This window comes from Notechis scutatus, chromosome 1 (assembly GCF_049901735.1).
Source record: "Notechis scutatus isolate UNSWTSFEM ecotype Mainland chromosome 1, rNotScu1.2, whole genome shotgun sequence".
NCBI classification, from domain to species: domain Eukaryota; kingdom Metazoa; phylum Chordata; class Lepidosauria; order Squamata; family Elapidae; genus Notechis; species Notechis scutatus.
In genome coordinates, this window is record NC_142009.1 from 286,853,306 (window position 1) to 286,860,615 (window position 7,310).

Sequence of the window (7,310 nt, forward strand, 5' to 3'; positions counted from 1 at the left end):
CCATTTATGCTGGCACGTGAGCTGCAGGCAAACTTACCTCACTGGGTATGCACGCACCTCACCGCTGATTTTTGGTTGATTTGAGGCTTTTTTCAGCTTCCCAAAGGCTTGAGGAAGGCTTCTGCAGGCTTCTGCAAGATTTGCAGGCCGAAAACTAGCCCCTGTTTTGTCACTTCCTGTTATGCGCACCTGCGTAGGGGGCATGGGGGGGGTGCACATTGCCTTCTGGGTGCTGGCACGTGAGTGCGTGCATGCAAGAGCGCGTATAATTTTTGGTACAGGAGCTCAAAAAGGTTAGCCACCACTGGTCTAGTCAAAGTCAACTTTAACAACTTATTGGCTCTATGCAAATTCTCAATGGGCACTTCCCCCCACCTCCTGTGTAATCAAAATGCTCCTTTCCCCCCTTCAAGAAAACCAGAAAACTGAATGTGAACTCTTGGAATTAAGAAACATGGCAGTTATTACTGAAACTAGTTCACCTTTACAAACCAATATGAATAGTTTGTTGGAATGTGTATTAGCAAAGGAGGAAATTGATGCAGCTGTTATTTTCAGGACAATATATTGGAAATTGCATATTTTCTACAGTTACAATGATGTGTTCTAATTCAGAAATGAGCAATCTACCTCCTCCAGCCTCCATTTCAAAAGCTTTATGAAGATTTCACGTAGGTTTCTGGCAAGAATAATCTGGCTTCTTCAAATAAGGCTTGTTTTGAGAGTAAGAAAAAAGAAAGAGGAAGCAGAAAATGAAAAGCGAGTGAAAAAGAAAGTGCCACGAACAGGCAGAAAGCAAGCAAACCCTGCACACTTCTCTGCATACTTAGTTTGCCCCCACTCCCGTATAGCAAGTTAGCCCAAGAGAGTGCAACTCTTGACAGATGTTCCACCCTTGCCATTGCTCAATATTCACCTTTTGGTGATTGTGTACCAACTTTCTCTGTCCACGCAAGCCTCCCTTTCATTAAAGGTAAAAACGTAGTGCATACAAAGCTATATACACACTGAGGTGCCTTCTAAATATCAATTAATGAAGGTGTAATATAATTCAGCAAAGATATTGCTTTGGGGTATTTTCATAAAAAGTACCCTAATCATAAATCCACAGCTTCTCAAGCCAGCAAGTAGACCCCAGGATCTCTAAGCTACCCACCAGATTCTTCAAATCCCTCCTCCCTACCATGAGGGCTTAGTTGATACTTTAACTTCATTTCTTATGCCATGGGAAATGAATTAGAAGCAATCTATCCTAATTTGTTAACTTATTCAAATAACAGTTATTATACTTAACTATGCTAAAGATTATCTTTTTGGTGGCAGATTGTTTATTTTTTGATGAGCCTAATTACTGATTTTCCAAAGGTAATTTACATTTATTACTAATACATCTTTTAAAATGTGACAGATAAATGTTGTTCCCATAAGTGTATTATGAAAAAAGTTACTATTTAAAAACACATTATTTAATTTGAAAGATAAATGGCAAACACCATTATTTTTTTTTCTTGGAGCACCTGTGCTGTAAGCTCATTAAAATGTGTGATTTTATGTGAAGCTCAGATACTTAAGAGAAAAATTATCTATGGTATATGTATACCCTAAAAATAAACCCAGTACGCAAAGGTGACAGTATGCATATTTACCAACGTAGCTCAACTAATTTAATGTGATTTCCACTCCAGCTGCAAGCCAGAATAAAGCTGTTGTGAGCAAATATATTTTCCTGCTGAATACTGTATATCAAAGCTGTAATCTCACTCTTTTATGGGTATGGTATAAAATTGACCATTAAGAGACAGCAGCTTCAAAAAGTTCTATGTACTGTAAATGATAATTCTGCTGTTTTATCCAGATTACTGCTGACTTTATAACTGTACAGATATGTTTCCTCCAGAGGTTCAGAGCTTTTGTTTTCCATGGAGGCAAGATTTATCAAGAAAATTTATCATGGCACTTTCTTTTTCTATCAGTATGGTCCATAGCCTTTTACTCCTATACTTTTTTCTTTGAGCCACACATGAAGTTATACCAGATCCAATTATTTTTTATGCAGTCCAGTATTTTCTGTTCTGATTTGTAAAGATTGTCTAATGTGCCAGACAGAGGTTTTTCCCACCATCTGTCGTCTAATTCTTTCACAAGGTGATGCCAAGCCATTCAAATCAAATCATCTTTATTAGTGTAATTGATCGATCCAAACATAAGACTATAACAGGGCAAAAGAAACAACAAGAGGTTCCATTTATGCATGAAAATTTTGAACTTTTTCCAACTGGCGAGACATCTCATTCACCTAGTCAAGGTTAGGCAGCATAAAGGCTTCATGCTGGCCTACTTCAATGGTCTTATTATCATAAATCTTTTAAGATAAATTCCACATCTCCTTTGTCTCTCACGCAATTTTCTTGTGTTGCTCATTCTGCTATATTTGTGTTGTTCCCATCATCCTATTTTTTTTCAGTATGAGACCATGTAGATTTATTTCCTTTCTATTGACCCTGTTGCACTGCAGATACAAGAGTTATGCTTAGCATGACCAAACTTTGTGCTCTAGTTTATAAAGTCAACAAAATAATATTTTCTGGGATTGGTTAGTGATGAGTATTTAAGATCCCAAGCTTTAAGTAGATCTTGCCAGCCTACCAGGGTTGCTACTAATGATTATGATTATGATGGTGATGGTGATGGTGATGGTGATGATGATGATGATGATTGCTTGCAGAGTCAACCTGATGCTTAAAGGTACATTTGGCATTTTTGTCCACCTATCAAATTCTTTCCAAGAATCTGGGCTAGGAAGTGTTTAATAATATTAAAGGTACTGTCACAACAAAAGCTGTTCCGAGTAAAGTTGCCTTTTGAGATTGACTGATGGTGATTTTGTCAATACTGACAGTGTTCAAGTGATACTTCAGATGTTTTGGGATTGCACCCAAGACATCTATTACTATTGGTACTATCTTTGCTTTCTTTTTCTATAGTCATTTCACTTTTATTTGCAGGTTTTTGTATGTTGTGATTTTCTCCAGTTCTTTCTCTTCTGTTCTACTGTCTTCAGGTACTGCAATGTTCACTATCTAGATTTTTTTTATTATCTTTCTTATTGACAAATGATAAGTCTGGGGTGTTATGTGACAGGTGCTTGTCTGTTTGAATTCTAAAGTCCCAAAACACTTTAGTTTCTTCTTTTTCAATTACTTTGTCTATTTTCTACCATTTCTTGCTTGCAAGCAAATGGCATTTCTTGTTACAATGCACCATAGTTGCTGTATTTATCATGCCAGGGTTTGTAGTCAGTCTGTGCAAACTTCTTGCAGCAACTAACTAGGTGATCCACTGATTCTTCACTTTTTTTTTTTTGCAGAGGCAGCATTTGTTGTCTATTGCTGTTTTCTCAGTTCTGGTTTTAAATGCATTTGTTCTTAAGATGTGTTCTTATGTAGCTGGAATTAGTCTCTCTGTAGCTTTCTTCAACTTTCCTGTTCTTATCCATTGCAGTTATCTGTTGGCCTGGTTTTTTTAATGCATTGGTCATATAGTACTTTGCTTTGCTGTGTCTTTTTTCTATTCTTCATTTAGTCTTATAGGCCAGTTTGGTCTCTCTAGTATTTAGCAAGCTTTCAGTGCATCTTCTTCACTGTCCTTCAAATATTCTTAAAATGGTCTTTCTTCTTCTTCAACTGCCTGGGGTACTTTCAACATTTCATGCCCACCTATCTTCCTTCATAAGTATAGTTTGTCAACATCACAGTGAAGATGAAGGACATGATTCATTGTCTATGGAGATTCTCAATCATCCAGGTCGTGATTTGAAAAGCACCTTTCAGCATGATTCATTGTCATTATTTTTCTGGTCTTCCTATCCAGGACTTTTAGTTCCGTGGCTTGAGTCCAGTCCACTATACCAACTGTGTATCCAATGATTGGAATTGCCTCTTTGTTAATTGCTTAGATGGTGTTTGGGCTTGAAGATCTTCATTTTCATGATGTATTCACTTCTGACTTTCTTCTTAACTTCATTGTGCTTGATGTTGTCATGCTGATATTGTGTTTTGTCAGCCAGATAGTTAGACTGGATTTGACATTTTTATCCACCTATCTAGTTCTTCCCAAAGATGTGGGATATTATTATTCTTACTATTATCATTATATTATGTTCTTACTTTAAAAATAGTTCGATTTGATCCCAGAGAGGCTAATTACCTCATGTCTGCAAACTATTTGTACCATCATTGACTAGTGCTTAAAGCATCTCTATTCTACCATTGAGCTATGCTATTAAGTTCACACAAACTGACAGGAAAGGTCTAGAAGTGGCCAGAACTGGAACAACCAACCAAAGACATCTTCCATTCTCCATAACCAAGGAGATTATTACCAATGGTGATATAGGTCCAAGAAATCATGAAGGAATGAAGATGTAGATTAACCTCCTGGTTTGTTTCATGATTTAATCAGTATTGAAGATATAGATTAACCTCCTGGTTTGCTTCATGATTTTATCAGTATTTTGTCAAAGTAGTAATTTTTTTCTTGAATTCTTATATAAAGAGTACCACAATAGTTTTATTTTCATTAAGTTGATAAATTTATTTTTTTAGCTATGTATAATTTTAGATATTTAAAAAGCTTACGTACAGTTCCAATAGTTTGTTTTTTAAAAATGTATTATTAAAAGCCAATTTAAGGTGTGGAGGCTAGATATAGGCCTGTATTTAAAATTTGTGGAGAGAAAGAGAGAGAAAGGGAGAGAAAGAGAGAGAGATCCACATTAATTAATATTAAACAAGAAGGTGACTGGATAACTGCAGATATTTTTACAATTTGGAAAGTATAATATTCAAGGCTAGAGTGCCTCCTTGGAAATACTGTGATAAGGTACTTTGTACTAATCCCTTAACTGTATTCTAATAGTCCCCCCCCCCATAATCTTCATCCTATGCTTTGGCTCTTTGTTGCACAGGTTAACCCAAAATTCCAAACTGAAAAGAAATTCCATCAGAAATACAGGTAGTATTTGACTCATGTCAATAATTGGAACTGGAATTTCCATCATAAGTCAGTGCGGTCATAAAGTGAGCCATCATGTGACCAGATGTAATTTACAAACATTTTTACTTAATAATTGTAATAATTTTACAATCATTAAGCAAATGAAGCTTCCCCAATTTACTTTTTTTGGAAACCAACTGCTAAAGCCACAAACCATGACCATGTGACCACAGGATGCTGCAAGCAGTTGTAAATTGTTGTTGTTGCCAAGTGCTCAAATTGGAAATTTTGTGATTATGGGGATGGGGCAACATTTGTAAGTGCAAGGGCTGGTCATAAGTCACTTTTTCTGAAGATATCATAATTTTGAACTATTGTTTAAACAGACATAAGTGGACAATTATCTATATTAATCATTCCTCCTGGTAAGAAATATTAGGGCAATATCAATTAATGGGTTGTTTGTCTTATTTTTTATTATTTTAGAGAGAATTCGATACAATATTTAGATTATAGCCATATTTATATAATCTCAAGCCTATATAGATCATTGGACAGTGAATCCTACTGATTTTAATAGGACTTATTTCCATGTAATAGGCTCAGGATTGCAGATTATTATTGGTTGGCTGGGTGCCCTTTATTGAGTCTTATGTGCCTATTGATTGATACAGTTTCAGAAGGTAGAGGAAGCATGTTCACAGATACCTAAAAGGATGGGATTGAGGGAAAAGGTCAAACTTGATTATTTCCCCTGTGCCTTTTGAAACTAAATCTTGTTTTATAAAAATCAATAAGGGTTTCCACTTCAATGAAAAGACATAACTCTGATTTAAACCATAAGCTACGAAAAATTGCTGTTCATAGCTGCTTTTGCATATACCTGTAAGGACACTGGTGTGAGATCATATAAACTGCTAATGTGGCTATTTTAGAAAAAAATTGTGTTTTACAAATGGAATTATATTTGATGTAGCATGCTCTTACTTTTCTTTCCTTTTCTTTCCCTTTTTCCTTTTAGAAACTTGGCTGCATTTCAGATGTAGGCTTATCCTCTAAACCCTGAGATGACCTCTAATTCCATTGTATCACTGCCTTTTGTTACACTTGACTCCCAAGATAAATTTTCTTTCCAAATGTTATTTGTACATGTTGGCTTTGTAACCAGGTTGCATATGCTGGAGCAATTTCAGTTATCATTTGGCTTTGTAGAAAAACGGTTTTCTTTCATATGGGTTTATATGTCAAGCTACCTCTTTAACAACTTTCTTTTCAAATGTGTATGCTTCTGTATGATATCTCATCCACTAATATTTTAATGATTTTGCAATTGCACAGTTTCTGTGATCATTTCAAGTCATCATTTCAGAACTGCACATGTTATCAATTATCCCGTTTTATGTATCAAATTTGGTATTTTATGTGTACAACCCATATTATTTATTGAAAGTATTTTAGAAAGGAAATTTTTGATTGTAGCAAAAAGGAAACAATTGCTCTTGAGTCAAAAAGAACCGGTTAGACAAAGTAAATACAAATGTATCCTTTTGCTTTTTCTAACAAACAAAACAAAACTATGCAACACTTCAAGAAACAGCTATGTAGTGTTGTATATTAAGAATTGTTAACATTGTACTAAATTAAATAAAACATTTTGGTTTTCTACTATGCTTCTTGAGGTGGTAATCAGAAAAGAACCCCACATTTTAAAAAAATGGTGCCTTGCTGTATTTCTTATAACATTTATTAAAAAGTTGCTTTCACAGTAAAATTACGTTCATTTGAAAGAAGGAAATAGCAAGGTGTGAATCGTTTCTGTATATATGTATAACCAAGTGCAAACATTGATGTACAATGACAGTATAAAATGCTTTAATGTTTGTGATGCCTGGTGGTGTAAGAAAACATAAGCCTTAAAGCCACCAGATTGCATGATAATTAGAACTGGCATAATAAACATAAGTTTACTGGGGAAATTTTAGAACTGGCTCTCCTTTACCCCCACCTGTCTAAATCCGAATGTTGCATGGATCTGCCATAAGTATTTGAATATTTATAAGGGCCTCTCAGGTTTGGTGTAGGCCTTTAGGAATAACTTTGTCTGTGACTCTTCTGTCCTGAAAGTTCAGCTACTTCTGGTAAAATTGGAAGAGGACTTTGAACTACAATCTGGAATAATCCTGGAATAATTCCCTTACTGTCTCCACCTGTTAAAATGCCCATTTGAAGACCACAGAAGAGGTCATCTTCATGAATCTTGTGTGTTAATAAGAACCAGGAGAAGTATGTGTTTTTTCTGAATACCCACTTTCCAC

The 7,310-nt window shown here is 35.4% G+C and overlaps 1 protein-coding gene across 4 annotated transcripts in view; it reads left to right on the top strand.

The window, feature by feature from the left end:
- The window catches only part of AKAP6 (A-kinase anchoring protein 6), a 268,358-nt gene extending 261,387 nt beyond the window's left edge, over nucleotides 1-6,971 (top strand). For all 4 annotated transcript variants that reach the window (XM_087951804.1, XM_087951803.1, XM_087951805.1 and 1 more), the window contains one exon: nucleotides 6,017-6,971. The gene's annotated coding sequence lies outside the window, so the exon portion shown is untranslated. The remainder of the gene's footprint in view (nucleotides 1-6,016) is intronic.
- The last annotated feature ends 339 nt before the right edge of the window (nucleotides 6,972-7,310 follow it).